The sequence below is a fragment of the Molossus molossus genome, unplaced genomic scaffold (assembly GCF_014108415.1).
Source record: "Molossus molossus isolate mMolMol1 unplaced genomic scaffold, mMolMol1.p scaffold_m16_p_7, whole genome shotgun sequence".
NCBI lineage: Eukaryota > Metazoa > Chordata > Mammalia > Chiroptera > Molossidae > Molossus > Molossus molossus.
In genome coordinates, this window is record NW_023425401.1 from 38104266 (window position 1) to 38131634 (window position 27369).

At 36.5% G+C, this 27369-nt stretch overlaps 1 protein-coding gene and 1 pseudogene across 1 annotated transcript in view; both read right to left on the reverse strand.

Moving 5' to 3' along the window:
- ZNF804B (zinc finger protein 804B) overlaps positions 1-27369 on the reverse strand; it is a 568493-nt gene that overhangs the window by 490960 nt on the left and 50164 nt on the right. The gene's annotated exons all lie outside the window — the stretch shown is intronic.
- On the reverse strand, positions 5947-7891 carry LOC118620280 (annotated as a pseudogene).

The window sequence follows — 27369 nt, forward strand, 5'->3', positions numbered from 1 at the left end:
TTGATGCTTCAACCATTGAACCACACTGGCCGGACCCCTATACTCTTGTCTTAACTATTGCAGAATCACACCAAGATGGCTGAGGAGAAAATATTCTGAATAGCTTTACTGATGAATCTAATTATTATTTAAATGTTTTTTTTTCCTAAGAAGGGTAGACTTGCTAATAGCTTTTAGGGAATGAGATGGTCAGTCAGGCTTCAAATCTCTAATCTGCCACTTCCTAGCTGTGCAAACTTGAACATATTCCTCGATACTTGGAACAAGAATTTTCCTCTTAAGAGAACTAGGTTAAATTCAACAAACTGCATAGTGTTCATATTAAATAAGACAGGTAACTAGAGCATTTAGCACAGTGCCAGATATTAAGGTGTGAGACAGAGGAGCAGCTTCTCAGGTTGCCAAATATAAAGGACCCTATTAATAAAACTGATTAGAAATTTGATGCTAGGAACCCAGGATTTTCTATAAAGCCCCTTGAATTACAGACAAACATAAGATAAGCCATGCCCATGTTAATCTAGTTCAACTCTTTTTTTTTTTTTTTTTAAGGCTAACTAGACAGCTGAGAATTGCAATGACAACTTTCAAAGCCCCCAACTGTCAGACACTGAAGACGGAAGGCAGTTAACTGACATTTGAACTGAAAATGGTGCAAGGTCTAGCCACACCTAACTGAAATACCGAACTCAAGAGAGCAAGGTCTGGTTCTATCTATACTTTTTTATCTTTACTTAAATTATATTAGTGACTGCCTAACATTATTGGATTACTATACAAAATGGCTAATATGTATTAAAGGCTTACCACAAATTTCTTATGAGGTAACTTCTAGTATTATTGCAGTTTTATAGATTAAGAAACAGAGTTTAAATGGCTTGCTCAAGGACCTGAAGGTAGGAGGGGCTGAAAATGTAAAATAAAAGACATTAAACATATCAACATCTCCTTAATAGTGTAAGTAACAAATCCCTATTTCAAGCTTTAAAAAAAAGCACATACTTTTTATTTATAGAAAATTACTTTCAATGCCTGTCTAAATAAATAAAGAATATTAGAAAACACTTCGACAAGGGACAGGTCCTATGTATCTCAACCTAACCTTGAACACATGATAAAGTCCCAAAATTGTGAACAATATAAGCAAGCAAAATGTAAAACCTACATTTGCCTCTGTTTTTAATACTATTTTTCACATAGAGTTCTTTCTCTGATCCCCAAAGTCTATTGAAATGATAATACAATAAGCACCATCCATACATTCTCCATCTAGATTCATTATTAGTAGTATTTGGCCATAAATACTTTTTTTTTCCTACACTCACACACACAGATATGTGGGGTGGGTTGGTGTCTTATTTTGTTTTTGTTTGATTTGCTCCAACATTTGAAAAAGTTGTGGTATTTCACTTCTAAATACTTCCTTAAGAATATGGAATTAATTTGGTGCTTTTCTGAAAATATCGTTATTGTGATTTTTCTATACCTTAGTTTTACAAGTAAGTCTAAATCAAGAGCTATTCAAGGTTTATAATCCTAACTGATTCATAATTAGCATATGAATAGAAAGACCCTGGCCTGAAATTGCTAAAGGAAGTATCTGTGCGTCTTTAGTAAATTCTCCTGTCATGTCAAGTACTATCATCCTCTTGAAATAAAAAAGATGTGCACACCACAGGGTTGCTATATGCTGAATTCAAGTACAGCTCAAGGCTCTTACGCGGTGGGCCGTCACATGCCCAGTTCCTTCTGGAGTCCAGAGGGCGCTGTTCCTCAGCTTTTCAGCTTGTGAGTGCGGAGAGGAACACCACTCCCCTGTACTTTGTTTAATACTCAACATATTAGCCTTAAAACTCCAATAAACAATGACCATTGTTTAAACAATCAACATTCCTCCATGTTTACTCACTACTTACAGAAAAATAAAAACGTGTGAAATTGACAAATTTATCTCCAACATTTATTATAAATTGATTACAATCTTAGTAGAATAAAAATTTTTTTATTTACAATATTTCAAATAAAAATCCTTCACGTATAGAAACCACTGTAAGATTTAGACAAAACATAGTACAGAAATATGGAAAAGATGCTTCATGGTGCAGACTCTGAGCCATACAGTGTGTGTCCAGATTCTGACATTTTCCACTTCACAGCTGTGTGACTTTAGGGAAATTGAACCTTATTTTCTACATCTATAAAAAGAAAGTTATCATAGTATTTATTGCATTGTCCTACTGTGAAAATTAAATGAGACAAGGGTATCTTCAAAGAGCTTTGACAACACAGGCATACAGAGTGTGTTTGAAATGTTAGCTATATGTGTAATATCACAATAATTAGAGAAGCAAGTCTCAGACTTTCTGGTCTCGTAATCCCTTTATTGGGAATTTTAAAGAGGTTTTCTTTAAATTGGTTATATTTATCAAAAATTACTATGTAAGAAATTAAAGTTAAAAAAAACTAAACATGAGTAATGTTTTATTTAGATAAGCAATAATGAATGCATATATGTTAAAGTAAATAATATATTTCAGTAAGAAATAACTACTTTTTCTCCCAAGAAATTAATGAAAAGAGTGGTGTTATTTTACATTTTTGCACATCCTCTTAATGTCTAGCTTCACAGAAGACAAGGAGATGCCCATATTTGTTTCTGAATGCAATCTGCTACAATATGTTCTTTTGGTTGAAGTATCTGAAGAAAATCCAAGCTCACATAGATATGTAGTTGGAACTAAGAAGAATGTTTTCAAAGACTTTTCAGGAAACTTTGGATATTCTTCTTGATACTACACCAAAGCTCAGTAAGTGGTAGTTCATGTAAGCTTCTTTGCAATATACAATCTGAAACCAAATCAGTGAGCACTGCTATACTCTGTCACATCAAATGGTCCCTTTTGATCTTTGAACCGTCTTTTACTTTTGCATCATTTTCTAACAGTGATCACTTGAAAAATGTTGTTTCTTTTTTAACATTTACCTGAGTTATTCAGTTCTTTCAAACATTAACATACTTTCTTAAACAAAATGAAAATTTATTTGTTAATGTCACCACAATCTTTATCAGATGCGTCTATAAGGAGTGGGACGCTCTCATGATCACAGTGCCACAAGTTTTCCAAAATTTTTATTTTCCCTTGAAGGCTTGAATTTAGTCCATGACAAAAAATACTATCAGTTGACTTCTTTTGAAACAGCAAGATCACTTCTTTCATTTTTAGTAAATATCTGCCAAATATCCAAGTATATAAAAAAAAAAGAGAGAAAAGCAATGCACAGTTCATCAGTTAATCTTTCAAGTAAAAAAATGTGTTCCATGAAAAGAAGGGCTTGTTCAGCTCTCAGCTCATATGGACACGTGTTTTTTCTTAAGACAACCATCGTATTTCAGTGTGCAGCAGAAATGCTCACGTACTCATTTTGTCACACAAAATATTAAACAGACATGTGATCTCTTGCTTCTGGACAAGATGAACTAACAGAAACAGGATTTACCCCCCTCCCTGCAAGGACCAAAAAACAGACAAAACATGTAAATCAGAATTTTTCAAAAATAGTGGACATCAGCCAAAAGATAGCAATGATCCCTGGTAAAGAGAAAACAAATGAATCCAGCCCTATGAGTACCCTAATTTATTCCTTTAGGAGGGTTTCCTGGTAATGGCACAAAGAGGGGGAATGAGGCAGGGCCCATGGATGCCTTGAGTTGCAAAGACTGAGAATACAAGTAGCTAAGTATTCACAGGAAAGAAGAGTGAACTGTACCAACAAACAGCTCTTGAAATCTTCAGAGGGTCTCATTCAACTCTTCCTTAGGGTGCTAATCGGCAATTTATATTGTATTTGTTTGTTTATGTATTCATTTATTCATATTATATTATTAATGTTATTTCTGATCTTAAACACTTCTTGAGGGTTATTATTTTAATTACATATTTATTTTGGAAACTTCCTAGAATAAAAACAATTTTACCCACTCCAAAAACAGAAGGAATTCTACCTCAGGTTAAATGCTATTGTTAGTTCTGGTCTAAGGGCCAAGTGATTCTTTGCAGAATTTGGATGATTTGATTTGTTCCATCATGGGACAAGTCCAATCCTTTTACACCATTTCCAGAAAAGATGTGTTATTTATTTCTTATATGGTCAGTACTACCTAAGTCATCGTCCTTGTATACTTACCTACACAAGTCTTATTATGCTTAAAACCTTCAGTTAGCATTGTCTATCATTTAAAATCATTGGAGTGCTCATTCAACCATTTTATCTACTAGAAAACAAAGGTTCAGATCTGACCCAGTAATTCTCCCCTTCAGAACATGTGGCTAAATTATCATCCTAAAACATGATGTTAATTAGTTAATGTGTATGACCACCAGAGTTGATCAACTGATGGGCAATCTTTCTACTTAAGTATCATGTGTTAGAATTATTTGGTAAATAGGCACCTGCTATAATGTCTTCTCTGCAGAGTTCTTGGCAGAATTCCCACCTTTACAGAGAGCATTTGGCTCACTCAAAATTAATCCTCTCCACTCTTTCATATAGATTATGATCACACAAATATATATACTCTACATTTGCAGAAAAAGTAAACTAAAAAAACTTATATTGGCTTCCTCTTTTAGGATTTTTTTGTCATCTTGCTTATCCGCAATAAGTATACACACAGTAAGTCCTCATTTAAAATAATCGATGGGTCTGTGACTTTAAGAAAATGACACAGGGAAAGCAATTTTACCAGAAGCAAATTGAAATAAACAAGAGTTGAGTTCCTATGGCATCTCATCAATGTTATAACAAATGAAATTGAATAAAATGATGTTAGAGTATCTGCTGGTATATACTTATATATACATATACTTACACATTGAAACAAAGATAAATATATATGTAGAATAGATGTATATATGCATTCTATTCCACTTGTTAAAATCAATGAAAACTAGTAATCTCCTATCAGAGTCACTTTTTTTTGGCATTATAATGACCTCACTGCACATTGTATTTTAGCTTTTCTTTGCGTTTTATTTTGAACTCCTGAACTTTTATAGACCTGAATTATTTCAATTCCTTACAATTTCATCTCTTAGTTGATGACAACCTCCTTCAGCTGGATTCCTTATCCATTCAGTAATAGTCCTGGTATGTTTTTTAAAATATTTTTTACTTTAAATCTTCACCCATGGTTATGTTTTTAGTTTTTATTGATTTCAGAGACAGGAGGGAGGGAGAGAGAGAAACATCAATATGAGAGAGAAACATCAGTTGCCTCCTGTACATGTACTGACCAGGGATGAAACCTGGAACCTAGGTATGTGCCTGACTGGAAATTGAACCTGCAACCTTTTGGTGTTTGGGAGGACACTCTAACCAACTGAGCCGCCAGGCCAGGGCCATCCAGGTGTTTTTTTTTGTTTTTGTTTTTTTTTATCCTCATCCGAGGACATTTTTCCATTTTTTGTACAGACAGAATGGGAGGGAGAGAGAGGAACAGAGAGAGAGAGAGAGAGAAACATCGATGTGAAAGGGACACATCGAGTGGATGCCACCCGCACGACCAACCAGGGCCGGGGACAAACTGCAACCAAGGTACATGCCCTTAGCGGGAACTGAACCCGGGTCTCTCCGGACCGCAGGTGGGCGCTCTAACCGCTGAGCCAAACCGGCCAGGGCCATCCAGGTGTTTTTTACAAGTTGTCTTTTATGCACATTCTGAGTTTTCTCAGAATAGAATCAAATCTCTGAGAAGCTCTGGTGCCCTTTTCTGTGACTAGGATTGAAAAGGAAAATCTTGGCACTAGAGAGCGCATGTGAGTATTGATAGTATGAATGTGTAGCTGCTTATTATCTCCCATTTTAAAGTGTCTTTTTTGTAAGTACATTATTTCCCTTTTTTTAAGAGAAACTTTATTTTCTGTCAACATTATTTTAACTTTCTATTTAAGAGTCTGTGGAAGAACAGCTTAAGGACCACAGAATGGTTGTTCCTACCCATTCCGTGGCCTGAGCAGTGGGAGCTGCAGACCAGTCTTCCGTGTCTGGCTCATGCTCCAGCCTTCAGTAGGAAACTGCTAGGTACACACTGGGCCCTGGCCCTTCAGACCACTCAGGTATCTCAGGTGAGTAGTAGTAAACTTGGGCACTGAAGCAGTCCATCTACCGGACATCCCTCCATGCTCACAACATTTTCAGCAGTAGCCTGCTCTTCCTTTCCAACCTCTTCAGGGTCACTGTGGACGTATAGATCAGGTGTGACCTCCTACGGGTGTTCACAGGGGATGGCACGGCACATGTACAGAACTCCTGGGCCAGCCTCCACCACCTCAGACCGCTGAGTGAGCTCCCTGGTTGCATCATGGGACTGCAGTGTCCACCGAGTGCAGAAGAGAGTTTAAGTTACAGAGAGCTAATGGTGGGCAGGTTAACACAGGAGCCTCTGTGAGAGGCTGGTGCTCAGCCCTGGGATCAGCAACCACCAGAAGTCACAGTTGCCAGCATTCTGCCTGGATCAGGTCAGGGAAGGTGCCAAGGGGGAAGCAGCAAGCAAATAGGAGTGGCTCCAGTGGCAGCAGCAACCTGCAGCATGGCTTGCTGGTCAGATTGGCAACAATGGTACCAGCCACCAGCAGAAGCTTCTTCCAGGTTCTCTTCAGATATATGAGGCAGATGCCATCACTTTTCCTTTTGTAGATGGAATGTTCTAATTGGAAGTCAAGGTTGGTGCCAGCTAAATGGGTTCCTGCTGCAAGGAATCTGAAGGCATTCTCTTCTTCCTTCATTTGAAGGACATCAAGGGCTCTGGATATTGGGAAAGTTTCCTTTCCAATTATGATGGGAACCCAGAACACCCACTTATGGACCCCTATCTGGGTAGCATCCTGTACAAAATGCTACTGCTGAACTCCAGGGAGAGCTGATGTGTTCCAGTTATCAAATTTTTATTCTATATTGTTTTATGACTTTTATGTATTTCATCATCCCTTCCATTAGAAATTTGTGATTCATATTTATTTCCCAAGGGTTACATAGTAACCAAAGTATAAGGAGCTAGGAGACTGAATGAGGAAAAATGAATTGTTCAATAAACAGAGCTTCTGAGATCAATGCAACATGAAGTTTCAACTTAATGTTTTGTTAAATCCACATTATTAAAGTATAATTTATATACAGTAAAATGCACACATTTTAAGTGCACACTTCAACAAGCTTTGGCAAATATCAAAGCCTATAATACTAAGATCCCAATCAAGAGACTATCAACTATTATAAAGTGAGTGTCACCAAGGGGATTGTAATTTCCTTAAAAACTTTAAATTACTCTAACTCCACTGCCATGAATCAGTTCTGCATTTTTAGGATTACTAGAACTACCTGTCCTTTTATGAATTAGAAAGAAATAGGTCATTTACCTCATACAGACCATATTGGGATTCTGAAACACCATGTCATGCATGCAATTGGTTATTGTCTAAATATATAGTTTCAGTCTTCAGCTAAAGTATTTGGATATAATATTTGCAACAGCCACAATTCAAAAATAATTTATAATATAGCCTATATTCCTTTGTCATTTTTATGTTATTACAATTGAATTTAGTTTGAATAAAAGTTATTTATAAAGATATCTTTTTGTTCAATTTCTCTTAAAAAGAAGTATTTGTTTCCACACAGAACTGCCATTTACTCTCAAGCATCTTTAATTTTGGGGGTTCAAATGATTTTTTATTATAGCCTACCAACTGAACCTATACTTTAAATGGCTATAGTTCACCAGTATGTGTTAAAAAATAAACAGATGTGAAAACTTGCCCCATTCCTGAAGAATAAACCTTTGTCTGTATATTTTAAAACTTGCATCATTTACCTGAAAAACATCTAATCTCATTTTCTCAATAGGGTTTCTAAGGAAAAAAAAACAAAACAGTGATTTTGGCAGAAGTGTAGAAATGTGTAATAATACATAAATCAACTAGGAACCTGTACTTCACCCTGTTCTTGTCACTAAGACTCTGAGAAGGTCACCTTAAATCTCTGGTTCTCATCTTCCTTACCCTAGTGAGGATGCACACCACAAAATCATTACTCTTAATTATTTTTTGTGTGTGTTTTGCAAATAGCGCAGTTTGAGAAGCATGGCCTTCTCACACAAGGTCAATAGAATGCCCTTCATTAAGTTAAAGATGAAACACTCAAATAGGATGGTCACAGATTTTCTCCATTATTAGCAGAAATAATGACATCAGAGTGATAATGCCCTGCTAGAATTACTCTTTTTGAAACTCAGACTCAAAGTTTTCATATCCTCAGTTGTTTCTAACATTTCTTCGGGCTGAGCTCCTACCTTCTTCATGTTAATTTGTACCACTCTAGACACAGGACAGGCATGTAGAATCCTGTGGGAGACTGTTTGCATGGCATCCATTTTGCTAAAATCTGCTCTGCCATCTCCTGTCCCAAGGCAGAATACCTGTGTATACAATGTTTCTGCATTCCTTTAAGTAACCATTTACTCAGCCAGTTATGCTCTGTTTATCTTTTTGTTCTACCCTGGATATTTATGTGATATTTACTTGAAATTGCTTCGGGGTGGTTACCACAAACATCGCTTGGCAACAAATGTTCTTGTTTTTCTGCTTCTTCCCCTATATATACTGTGGATCTCCCCAGAATAAACAAGACTTGATCAGAGCCCTGTCTTATCTCCATTTCTCGTGTCTCTTGTCCCTCCTCATCCTCACTCCCCCTCTAGAGTCCTCGTTGCTCGACCTGCGGGATGGGTCAGAATCACGTATATATGTTTTAATAGTTTAACTGAAGGACCTCAGTTAATTTTCACTACCACCTTAAAAGACAAGCTAGTTTTAATCCATGTTATGAATTAGAAAAATAAAATCAGAAAGGTTATGTAATGTCCTCCAAGTCCCACAGATTGTAAATGACAGATAAGGTAGCTTTCTTGAATCTTCTGAAGATAGGAAAGGTAGATAAATAATTACAAAGGCAAAAATGTTCCCTTGTAATCCTTTACATTGATTCACTTAACATCAACAATGACATACTATTGAAGAAGAGGAGGAGGAGGAGGAGGAGGGGGAGGAGGGGGAGGAGGAAAGGAAAGCAAAAGAAAACATTAATGAGGGTAGGAATGTAAAATGTTCAAATTTGCATTATCTGAGTATAAATAAAGCAGATTAAACAAAAAACACTGATAAAGATGATTATACATGTTTTAAGCTCTACACAACACAAAAAGAAAAAAAGGCAACTAGTGGAGAAAAAAACTGGCAATGTACATGATGGAAAATTTGTTATATTTTACAAATAAAGAGCTCTTAGGAATCAATAAGAAACAATCATTTCTATTTTATGGACAAAGAACCTAAATGAGCAGTTCCTCATGGGAAAAACATAAATATCTAGTAAATGTGAGGAAGAAAAGTTTAGAATCCCTGTTAATCAAAGAGTTAGAGGTACTTTTTAAATAAGATACTACATTTTAATATCTCTGATTCTAGTTTTTGGTATAAACTCAAGGATTATCATCCACTATTGAAGAGAGATTAAATTGCAAATATCATTCAAGACTGTTTTGAAAAAATGTGACAAAAATTTTAAAACATGCTTACACTTTATCCAAACAATTTGATTTCTTAAAAATGATCTTCGAACATGAATGGAAATTCATTAGGATGTTACATAAATGTGTTATTTATAATGTGAAAATTTGGAGACCACCTAAACATTTAATAATCACTAATTGATTAAATAAATATTAAAACATTACTTCCATGGAATAAAATACAGCCATTTAAAAATAAGCATTTAAAAATTATATAAGACTATAAATGTAATGAGATATTTCCAGAATAGGCAAATCTTTAGTGACAGAAAGTAGGTTGGTAGTTGGCTAAGGCTAGGTACTTCAGGCAGGAAATTGAAAGTGACTACTAATAGCTATAAGACTTATTGGGGAAGGGGGGGTGATAGAAATATTCTAAAATTAATTGTGGTTTCACAACTCTGTGAATATACTGAAAAACTTTGAATTGTGGACTTCAGATGGGTGAATTATATTGGTATATGAACTATTATCAATAAAACTATCATTAAAAAAACAAACATGATCTCACTTAATTGTGAAATATAATGAACAAGGTGAGCTGATGAACAAAATAGACCCAGAGACATAAAAAGGAGTATAGCTTAGATTGACAAACCTCAGGGTGGGGTGGGGGTGGGGGGGTCTAGGGGGGGAAAAAGAAGAAACATCTGTAACAAAAAATGAAAAAAAATCATAAGAAAAGTTAAAACAAATGGCAAACTATGAGAAATATTTGTAAATAAAGAGCTAATAACCCTAATATTTAAATTACCTAAAATTTGAGGGAAAAATTATCTTAAAACTAGTTTAAAAAATGGGCAAAAGACCTTAACAGACAACCCACATTAAAAAAAAAATACTACTGCCCTGGCCGGTTTGGCTCACGGTTAGAGCGTCCGCCTGTGGTCCGGAGAGGCCCGGGTTTGGTTCCCGCTAAGGGTATGTACCTCGGTTGCAGTTTGTCCCCGGCCCTGGTTGGTCGTGCGGGTGGCAGCCACTCGATGTGTCCCTTTCACATCGATGTTTCCCTCTCTCTCTCTTCCTCTCTCTCCCTCCCACTCTGTCTGTACAAAAAAATGGAAAAATGTCCTTGGATGAGGATTAAAAAAAAAAAAAAAAGAGTTTAAAAAAAAAAAAAAAAACTACTACTTAACCCTGGAAAAGATTTGATTTCATTTACCATAAGAGAAATGTAAATATAATCTATGCTGAAGATAAAATTTCACAGTAACAGAAACATACACACACATAGAGACACACAGAGAGAGTGTGCATATAAGAACTGGCAAAATCCAAATGAGGTCTTTAATCAATAATATTATACCAATGTTAATTTCCTGCTTTTGACCACTGTACTCTAGTAACACAAAATGTTATCATTGAGGGAAGCTGGGTACAGGGTACACAGAAAATGTACTATTTTTACAATTTTAATATGAATCAAAAATTATTTCAGAATACAAGTTTTTAAAAAGGTAAAAGAAAATATTAACATGTTGAGTTTAAAGGAAAGTTATAGAAAGGCATGTATATAGATCCCAATATGTTGAAAACAGGTTGCCAACTAAATAAAAGTACAGAATAATACATTATATTATCTGTAACTGATTGAATTTTAAATGATTTGTATTAGTGTATTTGTGTGTGTTTACATGGGTGATTCTGTATTTTCCAACATTTCCAACTTGAACATTTTTGTAATAAGGAAAATTTTTATTAAACTAATAAGTTTACCTGCCGGAGAGTAGTAAGTGGACTAGACAAGGTCCTTAACTTCCTTTTACTTATTTTTCTACAGTTCTAGAATAAACCAATTGATACATAATTTTTCGATAAATCAGAGCTGGTAATTGCTGCTAGAATTTCCAGAAGAAAATTATACTCACACATTAGGTAACATGTAACTGACTTGAATGTCCTTTGTCCAAAACTCTACTTCAGAGAAAACCTGTACATAATCCTTTTAAAAATATAATTAAGGGTCACTCTGTGCTCCTGTGAATGTGATCAGCATACATTTTTAACCTCATCATTTGAGTTCCCTGATGCCCTCTGGCCACACCAGCCTCTGTGTAATTCCTTGGTAGTGGTCAAGCATGAATTGGTCTGTAAGAAACACTTCAGAAGTACCTGCAGCCCAAGTGAAGCACACGCATGAAACAAATCACACCAGTGTAACATTTTGCCAAAATGTCAGTGGGCAGACAAGAGATGATAAAATCATAAATCAATGATGAAAGAGAAGCTTAACTAAATTTATTCTAACAACTGAAATACATGGTTTACAAATGCATTTAATATATGAAAAAAATTTTAAGATTCAAGATCCCGTAAGATAATTATAATCAACACTGAAATTGATACTATTATAATCATTTGTGCAACAGAGTGAAAAATTATAGCACAACTTATGATTAAATAACACTTTTGATTTTCATTCAAAGCGTTTTATAAAAATAAAAAAAAAGTTAATTTCTTAACTCTTTACCATTTTAACCAACAAATGACTGTTTCCAGGCCACACAGGTTTTTGAGGAGCTCATGAGTAAAAGCCACATAGCCATTAAAATAAACACTGCCAACTTTTCTTTATTTTAATCAAGTTCAAAGAAATTGTGGCATCTTAGCCACTTCTATTATATAAAACTTTCTTAGGTTTCCCATAAAAAGAAAATTATTTAAAGTGCCATTTGCAAAGTTTAAACTCAAATTCTGGCTAAAATTAGTTTTTCACTTTCCCATTAATAGGACCACCCTGGCTCACTAGTTACTCCTTCAGCTGTCTTGAGCTGTATGATTCATTGCTGCCAGAAGGATGTCTCACCAAGCAAACACTCCTGAAATGATGATTGATATTTAATTAGAGGACAAACTCGGGTCCATGTGGCTTTGGCAGAATGGACTCAGTACTATGGTCTGGTTAACACGGCCCTTAACAGTGACCTCATAGATCATTTGAAAAAGAAAAAGACATCTACTCTGGACACTAGATGTCTAATAATAGATAAAGAATAATGTATAAGTTCCAGCAACACAATTACCTCATAAGAGTTCAGTAGCTGAGTGAAGATAGACTTATTTTATGGAGCATTCATGGGAACACCTGGAGCTTCTATAACTACAGAATATTTTATCTGTCAAATGATTTAATTAATTGTTTTTCTTCCTAAATCCTCCCCTTGATGACATTTTAGGAAACTCATTGGCCCACAATAAACTAAAGAAAAACTAGAGTTCTTCTGGTTTCAGGTACTTGTTAAAATGGACAATATATCCTCTTCAAAACTATCTCGCTTTGTTTTTATTTTTTTAATTGGCCAAAATTGTTATCGGTTATGTATTTTTCTACAGCTTTATTACAGACAATCTTATTCTTCAAACTAACTTATTGTTCATTGAAATAATAACTAATATTTGTTGAGTGGCTTCATGGCTAGGCATGCTCCTAAAGGATGTAAGAAATGGTGTTGTAACTAAAAATGAATAGATGAGTAAGGGTTGGTGGGCAATTTAGTACGTGTATGGGGTGTGGGGGTGAGGAGTGTACCAGGCAGAGGAAACAACATGGGGAGATCCTGCATCTGCAATGGGGAATCTCCCATTTGAACTGAAAAAACTGAATCATGGAAACCAAAAGGACCTGAGCTGGGATTTGAGGTTGACTGGAATGGGGCTCTAGGAAACATTCTGGGGTGATGGAAATGCTCTATATCTTAAAGATAATGATATATAAATGTGTCAAAACTTAGTAAAATGTGCATTTAAAATGGCTGCAATTTTTCTATATGTTAAGTGCATCTCAATAAAGTTGATTTAAAAAATAGAAAGGGGGTCCTGCCCCAGAAAAGTCTGCAGTGCTGAACATCAGTTAGGGCCTTGCAGCCCATTTTAAGGATTTGGGGATTTTTCTCTAAGAAAAATACTACTAGAGAATTTTGAGCAAGGGTGAAGTATGATTGCATTTGTGTTTTAAATGTTCATTGATATGACAATGAGAAAAATACTTGGAAAAGTACATTTGGAGAGATAATTAGGAGGCTACTTACAGTAATACATAGGAAGAAGGTCAATAACTTAAACTTACTGGCAGCAGAGATGGAAAGAATGGGATGCATTCAAGAGATGCTAAGAGATATATCCTAAGAAGCCTGGAACACCAATCAGAAAGAACATATGCACCCCTATGTTCACAGCAGGGCTATTTACAATAGCTAACATCTGGAAACAACCCAAGTATCCATCAGTAAATGATTGGATAAAAAAGTTGTGGTACATTTACACAATGGAATACTATGCAGCTGTAAGAAAGAAAGATCTCTTATCCTTTGAGACGACATGGAGGAACCTGGAGAGTATTATGTTGTGCAAAATAAGCCAACCAGAGAAAGACAAGTATCACATGATCTCAGTTATTTGTGGAATATAATGAACAAAATAAGCTGAAGAACAAAACAGTCCCAGAGACATGGAAGTAGGGAAAAGACTGATAAACCTCAGCGGGAAGGGGGTGGGGTGGGAGGAGATAACCCAAAGAACTTAAATGCAAATATGCACAACCAATGGACACAGACAACAGTACAGTGAAGGCAGTGGTGGGTGGGAAGGGGAGCAGGGAGGAGGGTGTCAGTGGGGGAAAAAGGAGTGACATCTGTAATAAAAATTAATTTTACAAAAAGAAAAACAAGCATGTATTTTTTTTTTGTACTAATTATATGAAGAACAGAAAGAAAGAGATGCTTAGAAGGTAAAATCAACAGGACTTAGTAAATATTTTATGATAATCAGTGGAAAGAATGGCCCCCAAATTTCTAATATAAATGAAAAAATACATTGCATGCTATTTACTGACAGGATATGCAGTTTGAGTTACTTGTATAAATATATATGTGTGTTTGCATATATATTTTCAGAGTATGCTAACTAAGGAGCACTCTTACTTTGTCTTGGAGATTTTGAAAGTGGAGGGGGGAGAAAGGTGGGCAACAGATTAAGGATTTAGGTTGGGTCACAAAGATAGTGAAATAGTGAACTATAGATACCAGTAACAGCTTAAAGAGTAAAGCCTGAGCACAGTTAAGAGGAAAAAGTAAAAATGTATTTCCGGGAGACAGCTTGGATCATTATAAAGGCAATCAGTGTTATCACAAAAGTTCTTCTAAATATTTGACTAAATAATTGTTAGTTTACATGTATACAAACTCACATATATATTTGCAAGAATAATTTAAACCACAAATACTTTCAAGTTGAATGATAAGATAACATAGACCAGAATTTAAAAATGTGTACTAACCCTAGCCACAGCAATCAAACAACAATAAAAGGCATCCAAATTGTAAAAAAGTAAAACTGTCATTATTTGCAGATTACATTATACTGTATGTAGAGAACCCTAAAAGTTTCATCAAAAAATACTAGACCTTATAAATGAATTCAGTAAAGTAGCATGATACAAAATATCCATAAATCAGTTGCATTTTTATACACCAATAATGAACTATCACAAAGGAAAAGTAAGAAAACAATCCCATTTACAATTGCATAAAAAAATAAAATATCTAAAAATAAATTTAACCAAGGATGCAAAAGACCTGTACTCAGAAAATTATAAGACAGTGAAGAATGAAATTGAAGAGGATACAAATAGTGAAAGTATATACCATGTGCATAGATAGGAAGAATTAACATTATTAAAATGTCCATACTACCCAAAGCAATCTATAGATTTAACACAATTCCTAGCAAGATACCAATAGCATATTTCACTGAACTAGAAAAAATATTCCAAAACTTTGTATGGAACCACAAAATACCCCAAAGAGCAACGATGATCTTGAGAAAGAAAAACAAAGTTAGAGGAATCACACTACCTGATATCAAACTATACTTCTGGCCATAGTAATCAAACCAGCATGGTAATGGCATCAAAACAGACATATAGATCAATGGAACAGAACAGAGAACCTAGAAATAAGCCCACACTTTTTGGTCAATTAATATGTGACAAAGGAGGCAAAAATATACAATGGGGTAAAGATAGTCTATATCAATAAATGGTGTTGGAAAAATTAGACAGATATAAGCAAAAAATTAAATTAAAACCACCTTCCTACACCATACACAAGACTAAACTCAAAAACAGATTAAAGACTTAAGTGTTAGACTCAAAACCATAAAAAAAAAAATTTGGAAGAAAATATAGGCAGTAAATCTCGGACATTTCTCATAGCAATATTTTTTTCTGAAATATCTCCTCAGGCAAGGGAAACAAAAGAAAAATATAAACAAATAGGACTACATCAAACTAAAAAGTTTTGCACTGAAAAGCAAACCATCAAAAAGAAAATAAAAAGACAACCCTCTGAATGGGAGAACATGTTTACCAATTATACATCTGATAAGGGGTTAATATCCAAAATTTATAAAACCTGATGCCAAAAAAACAAACAATCCAATTTAAAAATGACAAAGGACCTTAATAGAAACTTCTCCAAAGAGAACATACAGATGGCCAATAGACATATGAAAAATTGCTTAACATAACTAATCATCAAAGAAATGCAAATTAACACTACAATGAGATATCACCTCACACTTGTCAGAATGGCTATCATCAATAAATCAACAACAATACACATAGCCCAGCAATTGCACTTCTGGGAATATATCCAAAAAAAACCCAAAACACTAATTCAAAAGAATATACACATGCCCATGTTCATTGCAGCATTATTTACAACAGCCAAGATTTGGAAACAGCCCAAGTGACCATCAGTAGATGAGTAAATAAAAAAAAGCTGTGGTACATTTACACAGTAGAATACTACTCAGCCATAAAAAGGAAGGAAATCTTATCTTTTGCAATAGCATGGGTGAACCTGGAAAGTATTATGCTGTGAGAAAAAAGCCAGTCATATAAAGACAAGTACCATATGATTTCACTTCTATGGAGAATCTAATAAACAAAATAAACTAACAAAATAGAAACAAAAACAAGGGGGGTGGGAGTGGGAAGAGATAAACCAAACAGCTGTCAGAAGAGAGGGGGGTGCTGTTGGTAGGCTGGGTGAGAAAGGTGAAGAGATTAAACAAAGAAAAAAGAAATGTCATAGACACATAACAGTATGCTGATTACAAGAGGGGAAGGGGGAAGGGGGAGAGGTAGAAGACCGTGAAGCAGGGATAAATGGTGGCATAAGGAGACTTGACTTGGGATAATGAACACACAATACAATATACAGATGATGTATTATAGAACTGTACACCTAAAGGCTATATAATTGTATTAATATCACCCCAATAAGTTTTTTAAATGTTTATAACATTTACACAAATATTTCTTTATATTATTAAATTATATTTTGATCTGCATCAAATTTCTTAAAATTTTTCTGATCAATAGGTTTATAAAAATATATTGTGTACCATATCTATCTCTTGGAAACTAAGAGTATATATCACACATTAAGAATATTAAGGCTGGCCCGGGCCAGTTTGGCTTAGCAGTTGAGCATCGGCCTGTGGACCAGAGAGTCCCGGGTTCAGTTCCTGATAGGGGCATGTACCACCAAAAAAAAAAAAAAAAAAAAAGAATATTAAGGCTCCTGTGATACTTGTCTTTTTCTGAATGGCTTATTTTGATTAACATAATACTCGCCAGGTCCCTTCATGTCATATCAAAGGATCAGAGATCTTTCTTTCTTACAGCTGCATAGTATTCCACTGTGTAGATGTACCACAGCTTTTTTATCCACTTATCTACTGATGGACATTTGGGTGGTTTCTAGATCATACTATTGTAAATAGCGCTGCTATGAACATAGGGATGCATATATTCTTCCTGATTGGTGTCTCAGGCTTCTTAGGATATATTCCTAGAAACGGGATCACTTGGTGAAATGGCAATTTCATTTTTAACTTAGTGAGGAAACACCATGGTGTTTTCCATAGTGGCTGCTCCAGTCTGCATTCCCACCAGAAGTGTACTGGGGTCCCCTTTTCTCCACATCCTCACCAGCACTTGTTTGATGATTTGTTGATGGTGGCCATTCTGGCAGGTGTGAAGTGATGAAGCCAATCAGAGAAAGACAAGTATCACATGATTTTACTTATTTGTAGAATATAATGAACAAAATAAGCTGACAAACAAAATAGATCCAGAGAAATGGAATTAGGGAACAGAGCGGCAAATCTCAGGGGCAAGGGGTGTGGGGGTGGGAAGAGATAAACCAAAGGACTATGTGTGTATATACGTAACCAATGGACACAGACAACAGTGTGATAAAGGCAGTTTGGTGGGGGAGGGGGGTCAATGGGGGAAAAAGGGAGGGGCATCTGTAACACTTTCAACTAATAAAGATAAATTTTTAAAAAATAATAATATTAAGGCTCCTAAAAAGTTAAGTTATAATATGACAATTTGGTTTTTACCAGTGTTTCCAAAATTTATTTTAACACAATGCCTGTGGTTGAGCAATGGGGTTTTGCAGGCCTAGTGCTCACAGAATATAATTTTTAAAATATTAATCTACACAATTTTCCAAGTTGCTTTCTGTTTTGCTACTTATTTTTTCTATATGACATCTGGCAAGAATAATGAGGAAAACTGTTTTCATTTGGAAATAGATTCACCTTTATTATTTAGTCCCCAAATATTTTTCTGGTAGAAAATTCTCCATACAAAACCATCCAATTAATAAATCAGGTCCATGTATTACCTTAATTTTAGCATTTTTCCTGTACCAGTCAGTAAGTATGCATAAATTTTCCAGAATCCTTTTTGGCTTTAAAATTTGTAACCCTATGCAAAATATATTCATCATTCTCCATTTTTAAAAAAAATCCCTCATTGCCAATGAGTTTCTACACTATGAACTTGTAACAGTAAGTTATTATGACTATTATAAAACAAAAACGTTGGAGTCAAACAATAAACATGCTTTGGAATTCACCCAAGCGTAGTAATAGTCATTAAGGCCACCATCCAACTAAAGCTCATGAGAAAGATCTTAGCATAAATTGAATGTATATCTAAAAGCCCTAACTAGACTCCTGTTGACGCCATTATCATTAGGTTTTCTATTGTGCCTGGCCACTAAAATTCTGGTTCTTACTGTGTACAATCAAAGAGAAGCAACATCAAATCATAACATTTGAAACAAAAAGACACCTTGGAGATTAGCTATTCTAACCTTTTCAATTTATAAATAAGGAAAAGGAAGGAGGTTCTATAAGGCTAAGTGTGTGAATGAAAATGTTTTGAAATGTTAAATATTTTCTCTCATCAGATGCATAAGCTCAGTTGTGGAAAAGAACAAATAGAAGTACTAAAGTCCTTAGATTTAAGTATGATGGCTGAGATCATAGTGTTTTCTGACAGTACTATATTATTCATTCCCAAGTATTTTCTTTTCCCATACAGTTCATTTATGATGACTTTAAGTGCATAGATCATTAAACTTTGCAGAAACTTAAATCATCTATGTTATGAGAAAGCTGATTTTATTAAAAAGCAAGCTGACTTGTTCTCAGCAAAATATTTGCTGACTTTGCAGTTCAAAACTGAATTCTCGAAAAGGAGATAAGCAGATAAAGTAAGTTTACGCTCCTCCTATCTTGTTTTAGATGGCAGGAACAGGACAGGTCAGTGTTGATTCCACAGGAAACTGAGTCAATAGAACTTAATGGATATCAGTTAAGACATATGAAGGGCTTACGTGAGAAACATCACTGTGTAGGCATGGAATGGGACTCAATTTCGAAAAAAGATGAGAAAACTGAAGACCAGGAAGGAAAAGTGATTTACTTTGGTTTGATACTAGTATGTGGGCACATCAGGGCTTGAAGCTAGGTCTCCTGTGTCCCAACAGAATGTTTCATTTGACCTCACTACACAATGGAGATCACAGAACAAGGGTATGTGCTCGCCACTGAGAGTGTAGAGAAGTCAGGGACAGAGCCACAGGACAGGGAGCATTTGAGCTGTAATCTGAGAGTGCCCCAGGGATCCCAGAGTGTCTGGTTGGTATATCTGGTTCTCCACTCACCACATGCTCAGAGGCTGGTGCCTGGTGGTCTTTGGATTCTGTAAATGAAAGTCATTCCTTTCTCTTGCAATTGTTTCTTCCTTAGTTGATTGATGGAGATGATTAAAAGAAAGTCAACGTGCATAAACTATGGTATTATCACTATCACTAATGCCAGGACCTCTAGCTCTGCCCATAAAGTCCTAGACATTCTTAAAAATATAATTCTGCAAGATGAAATCAATATCTTTACTTCTGTACCATGACCACCTCTCACAGTGCCCCGCTCAGCTCCTCCCACTCTCCCGGATCCAGTCTTCATCTGCCTTTTTGTAACAGTGCCACCTTTGAACACAGAACCAGAAAAACTCTACTATGTCATTGCCTTTAAGGATTAGGAGTTTTCAAGGCCTTTCTCAAAACCACAATCATTTTCTTTTCTTTCAATGATCATGACTATGCATGATTAATCTTGCCTTCTCAACTAAGAACTTTTAAAAATATATTTATTGATTTTTATAGAGAGAGGAAGGGAGAGAGAGATGAAAACATCAATGAGAGAGAACACTGATTGGCTGCTTCCTGCATGCCTCCCACTGGGGATTGGGCCCATAACCTGGGCATGTGCCCTGACTGGGAATTGAACCGGCAACTTCTTGGTGCATGGGTCAATGCTCAACCACTGAACCACACTGGCTGGGCTCCACTAAGAACTATTATAATCCACTAACCATTTGTCCTAAATTCCTTCATAGACCAATGTGATTAGTACTGCTGATTACAAATCTCTGCCTCATATTATTTTGTCTGAAAAATCCACTTGTCCAGGACAAACTAACTTAAAATTTGGGATAGGGTTCTAAGCTCTGGGATGGGTCATATGCAGTCTAAAAGGCAAGGGTATAGCCAAGAAGCCAATGGGCCATATTCAGCATTGGGTTCATAGGAGATTGCAAAAAGCAGGTCAAGATATAACAAGGGGCCAGGAATAGGTCAAGAAGTGGTGTTTAAACAATATTAATTTGAAGGGGTCAGACAAGGTTTGGTTCCTACATCTACTGACTTAGTAGCCTTTATATACCAGACACTCAGCCTTCCCACTTCCTTTGTCTTTTTTTAACTCTCAGAAAAATCGGGTCTATAGAAAAGGTTATCATGCACAAACCAAACCACAGAGTCCAAGTCAGCACAGTGATCTCATTCTCCTTTCCCGTCAGGCCACTGATGCTACTGCTCATTTTCTCTGGAGTCACCACTGTATGAACCCTCGGCTTCTATTGTCCCTAGAAACTTGATACCTCTACCAATAGTTTTTTGTTTTAATTTACAAATCTTTTCATTTTCTTTATCTCAAACCTTCATGGACCTATTTGATCATTACTGCTGATTGTAAATACAGAAGGAAATGCTTTTCTAGTGTCCAGCCAACAATAAGTGGATTGGCCCCAAGAGCAGAAGCCACTTTGTCCATCCAGTGCTGTTCAGTTGGCTACTGTCCTGGGACGGAGTAAGGTTGTGGCTGAGTGTATCTGGTTCACTGCCCAGGAAACCACTGCTGTTCCCCACCAGATCCTCCTCCCTGCTCCCTTCCTGCCCACCATTCAGACCCTGATCCTGAGTCTGGTGCACTCTGCCAGGCGTCCAACATTCTCATGGTGATTGTTTGCTCTTGAAAACTTTTTTATCCCATCTTGAATTGTGGCTTCAGTCAGGGGATAATGAATTTGCCAAACATGTTAGTTTATATCTGAACCCCAAGTGTGGACAGGCTTCCTATTCTTCTGTCCTCAGTGAGGACCACTGCCAGCTGTAACTGAGCAATTTCATCGTAGAGCTGGTGCTTTAGTGTTTTGTTCTGAATGTTTTGCATTCTGGTGTCACCTATTGAACTTTTATAAATAGACTCACAAAAGTCTTTCTTATCACCTCTTACAAAACTCTACTAACAGCCTGGTCAGTGTGGCGTGTTGGATTGAGCATCACCCCATGGACTGAGAGGTCCCAGTTTGAATCCCAATCAGGGCACAGTCCCCAGTAGGGGGCGTAAAGGAGGCAGCTGATTGATGTTTCTATCTCCCCCTTCCTTCCTATCTTTCTAAAAACAAAATCAATAAAAACATATTTTAAAAAACAAAAAACCCTACCAAGTAAAATGCTTGATTAGATGACTCTTGCATATTCCAAATAACTGACAGAAGCAGCGATGTGACTAAATCAAAATAGAAAGCATTTATACTGTTTGCTTATTTTACTTGTATTTACAAGTGACCATGAACCGAGCTATTCTTGCAATTTATGTCACTTCAAAACTGCATTGCTACTGTCAAGCCCATTGAATTGTATCCTTTTCTACCCTGCTTCTCTGTGGGATTACCTCTCCTTCTCTGTACAGTGTGTACAAGAGGATCAATTTTATAATTGAGGAAAAGCAAAAGCATCAGACTAAAAATGGAACTCAGTTCAGTTGTCCTTATGCTATAACTCACTATCTTTTTGCCCATCATTTCCCAGGCTGAAAGAGGTAATTGAACATTTTTGGATAAAAGTCTTCCCTTTCAGCACCAGCTGGCCTGCAGGCTGCATTTAGCAATAACTATGGACGGGGGTGGCAACAATGTTAATTAATTTTAACCAGAGAAAATGTCTAGATAAACAAGTCAGGGTTACTTCTGTATAAACTATGATGAGGCTCTCTAATCAATGTGTAGTGTCTTTGGGGGAGTGGTGGGTGTTTCTATAAAAATAGAGATTGCTTTTGTATCAACTAAAATTTTTTCTTTATAAAACTAAGGCTGTTTCAAAAACCTCAACTAAAATGAAAGAACTTTTCTGCAAAGTTTCATTGCCTTGAAAACTCTGATTAGAATGTCCTATGGTAAAAAGATATGTATAGATATACCATTAGTTGGCCTTATATTCACTTAATCTTTCTAAATAGTGTTGCAGCTTGATTTGAATACAAATTGATGACAATTCATACTAGCACCACACCACAGAGAAAATTTTGGATTTCCACCTCTAGTAACTATTGTATTACAGTAACAGAATGAAATGTTTCCTGCAGCCAGAGGTGCTCCAGCATTCCTTCTCATAGTAAAAAGAACTTCCTATAAGGCACAGATAGTATACATCATGGCAGACTAAAATCAGCAGAACTGTGATCTAAATGCTGCATGTAGAATAGGTTGGTGAATGATACATGAGTTAAGTTATAATAACTCATTTTCCTCAACTGACAAAACAAAACAAACAAACAAAAAACCCAGACATTTTCTTTATGGCCTACAGGGTTTTTTCCTCTGATTTTTATAAAACTAGTATTATTAGTTAGAAATAAAATTTATAAAGAAAAGGAACCAACATTTTCCAGAAAGAATGTTTGACTTTGGCATTTTTGCTTCAGAATGATCTGTAAGTGTTGGTTTTGAGGCTGTAATTCTAGATTTCTGCAAGGGCATGTTATCCTTGTGTGACTAAAGGATATTATTCAGAAATAAGAGTTACTACTAAATAATTGTCACTGTGTTTTGTTGTAGCTCACTGTCCTTAGAATCCAACTTGTCTTTAAGCTGCCCTAATTAACAACCTCAGAGACAGCAAGATGAACAATGGGGAATGTTATAGAGGGCTTTAGCCCCATAAAAATTAACTAGAGTTTGACCTTCACTGGGAATTTGAAAAGCAACATCCTTCAAGAAAAGGGAGGACACAAACGGTCCCAAGGCCAGAGTGTCCTGCATGCTCTGTAAAGAAACTGATAGGGAGAAACTGAAGCTCCCTTTACCCCATAAAACTGTAACTGTTCGACATGTGTGTATTGCACCTGACTGACCGCTGATATCTGTCTCGAATTTGTTAGTTTTTAAAACTTGGATAATGGAATGAATAGCAGGACAGATGTATGCTGACCCAGTTCACCCAGTTCCCTTTCGCCTCAGCTCCCTCCCCCCTCCGTTCCCTCCTGCTTATCGCTAACTGCCTCCGCTTCTGTGCTTCTGCACACGAAGCTTGCTTGCTCTGCTAAACTTTTGAATGACCCCTGCCCTATATAAGCAACCCTCCCCCTGAGCTCGGGGCTGCAGTTCTCCTCTGTGTAGGTTGGCTGCAGTCCCTGCGCAGGTAATAAAACATCCCCAAAAAACTGAAAAATGGAGTCTGAGTGTGGTCGATCTCCTGGGTTACAACATGTTTGGAACTGCAACCCCTTAGCAGTACAACTTGGACAGTACTAGATTGTCCTTCTCATGGTGCTGCATACACCAGAGACATTTAAAAATTTAGGTAAATCTGCATTGAAATGTGAGGGATTTAGAAACAATATTTGTGATTGTTGAAAACAGAACAACTGTGAATATTGGGTAGAATCACACAAAAATTCTTTTTATCTGGCCATTTGTAGAAATAATTCTTTCATTTTAAGTAAGGTTTCAACAAATATGAATTGCAGTCTTGGAATTACCATGAACACTTAGAAATGCCCGCTAGACCTGGACTTGTTGCTTATTTGGCTTGGCTAGGAGCTATTGTGATCACCTGACTATGATTTACTCTAGTTTCTTTGTAAACCCACAAAGGTAGTTCTTAATATTCACACAACAGATGTGTTGGTGCATTATACATCCATCTCTAAACCACCTTTCAGAGGCCAAATTCAGATTTGTCACAGGAGGACTGATTAAGAGTGATTTACAAAAACAACAGAGGTTTGGGCACGGGAAGGGAGGTCAGCCTCCACGATGTGTCTGTGGCATCTGTAGACTATTATTTGGAGCAGTCCAGTCAAGCCAAAAAACTAAAATACTTTCTAACCATGTTCACCACAGCATACCAAGTCTTCTCTATCCTCCCTGTCTTTTCCATGCTGAGGGGTCCTGTGCAAATTCCTAGGACTTTAGGACACCTCAAATGATCATGCATACCATCACCCACGGCCAGTGTCCCCTCACCTCCCTCAATCTCCTTTTCCTCCAAACCTTTTCTTCCTCCTCAGTCCTAACTCAACTCCAGCTATGTGAGTGGCAATAAGAAGGGGAGGCAACTTGCAGTGCCCCAGGGGAGGCAGCTGGGGAGTCTCCACATCCAGGTGGCCACATACACAAGTGCAGGATGTCTGCCCACACTCCCTTTTGTCTTCACCCTGCTCCAGAACACTGTGTGCAGCTAGTCTAGGTTATTTAGAGACTGAAAGCCACCCAGTGTGCAGATCAAAGCTCTGAGGAAGGATCAGCCAGAGGCAGCAGTCCTGTGAGAGGAGGTTCCCAGGAGGGAGCTGGCAGGACTCCAGGGAGCAGCACCAGTACAGGCGCCACCCTCCCACCGCAGCGCCTGGACCCCAGGAGGAGGGGCAGTCCCAGCAGGATGATATTTAACCATACAGTATGAATATTTAGCTTTCCTAAAATGGAACACCACACTCACTTTATTTTCAAAAATTCAGTATTTTATTGTTTTTTTAACCATTGGATTTCTCAAATTTTTCAAGACTGTATTATATAACCAAGTATGAACTGCCTCTAGCCTGCAAAAGGTGTCACCAGTTATGAATCCTTATGCCCACCTCAGAGTTCGTATATATTATTTTATAACTAAAAATAAAAAGTTGCTTTCATTTCAGGTCTTACCTATACTACTAAAAAAGAAACGGCAAAAACAAACAAGAAAAAAAAAACAAAAAACCTTTCCTTATTACATTGTTCTTCCAAAGAACAACCTCCGGAATAGCGCTTTCGTGATAACTTCAAATGACACTGAGTTCAGAAAACTGATTACAAATATCTAAAGGGACTTCAGAAGTTACCTTCAAAGAGCTTAACTGGACAAACTATATTTCCTGAGGAGCACTTCGATCAGTTCCTTGACCTTGCCAAAACACCTGAATCAGCCATTCTGAGAAATCTCCAATAAATGCCAGGCTGCCAATTAAGCAGGAGAATCAGCATTTCTCCCAAGCTCAGCAGGAGGGGGCAAGGGGGAATACAATGGGGGACATGGGTCATACCCTCAAGAATACAAACGAATTTGAAAAAACAAAAAATAATTTTGCTAAACTTATTGGAGGATGGGTCTTTTAAACAAATTATAGATTTTTACAATTACTTCCAACCTGGAAACTCTTGTTCTTCATATAATTGTTCAGACAGAAAATTTTTAATAAATTTTTTCTATCCTGATAGATTTTTAAAACATATTAGAGAGTATATAGCCAAAGCACTTTTTATTTATTTTTTTTGGTCTGTGGTATAAACCAGTATGAGGAAGGATTCTAGATGAGTATTCATGTTCTAATGGAACCGGCAAAAGCTGATGGGTTCTATCACAGGGTGTTGGCCCTAAAATGCCTCTGGTACCCCACTCTGGAACCAAAAATAAATCAAGGAGAAACAGAAAGTGGGGCAGTGAAGAAAACACAGCCAAGCACTCCAATATCTCCTGCTGCTATTTACAAAATCTGTTGGGGTTTTTTGGTAAACACTGACATAAAAAACTATGTGAAGAGCCTAAAATGTTCTAATTATGTTAACCACATGGCTTCTGACATCTGAATAAAAAACACAGTGGTACCAACCACAAGAATCATGATCAGTAATTTCATTTAACATTTTGTTAACCTGACTGTTTCCTATGTGATTTCACAAGCATTCCGTCAATGTAGATGCACAGGTACAATTAGTGTCCCCATTTTACAGACAATGCAATTGTCAGGCAGGGATGCCACTCAGCATTCTGATATTAGGAGAAACTAAGTGGCAGAGCAAAACGTCAGCCAAAACTTCTGACGACAAGTCCAGGTTTCTTCTCACTATACTGCAGAGTGCCCTCAAAATAAACTAAAATCACCAAATCCCCTGCTGGAATTGCCCATGAATGTGTTTTCTACATTATTAACTCATTGTTTACCCCCCTACAAAAGACTTGTTCAAATAGAAAGGACAGAGAAGCAACATTTGCTGATCGTTCGGGGTATCCTCAGTGGGAAATTTTTACGATTGCCACAGGTATCTAACAAGCATATTAAAATTCACTCCCATCCACATAAAAATAATTTCATCTGGGAAAAAGGAATAATTGCTATCATTACTTCGTTTTTGCAGTGATTGGCTATAAGTTATTCATTTAATTAGGATCTCTGATTTATCAGCAATCATTTTGTAGAAAATCTAACCTCCAGACTGTCTTCAAATACGACATTTTTATGAATACTAAACAACTCATGAAATGGACATAATGATATGCTTCACAGACATTTAATAAAACATTTGCTCATTTATATTTTGCCATTTTCTTTTCATAGTTTCAGAAGAGGGTTTTGTTTTCTTGATCTGAACTTTTTTTTTTTTTTTTTTTGGCATGCCACTGAGAAACCTATAGCCCTTTCACACTGACTCTGGTGCCTGATAAATAAAGTGTCGTGGGCACTGTATAGACCTCTATCTCATACGATGATCTGTCCATTAAAAAAGTGAAATAAAAAAGCACGCTGGGATACAGATGATAGGTTGCTGTAACAAAACCCCAGAAAATCCATGAATAAGGAGGAGGATTTCCTAACACAGGAGCAATTTCAGTGTTCCTCAATCTGAACAATTGAGTCCAGTGGAGGAAGTTGCAGTCAAGACCAAGGGTAAATTGAAGAAACATGTAAAATCCTTTCTCTCCTTTAAAAATGCTATCAGAAACATTAATAACGTATGGGCTTTATTTGGGAAAAATATACCAATGTTGGTTCATTAGTTATGA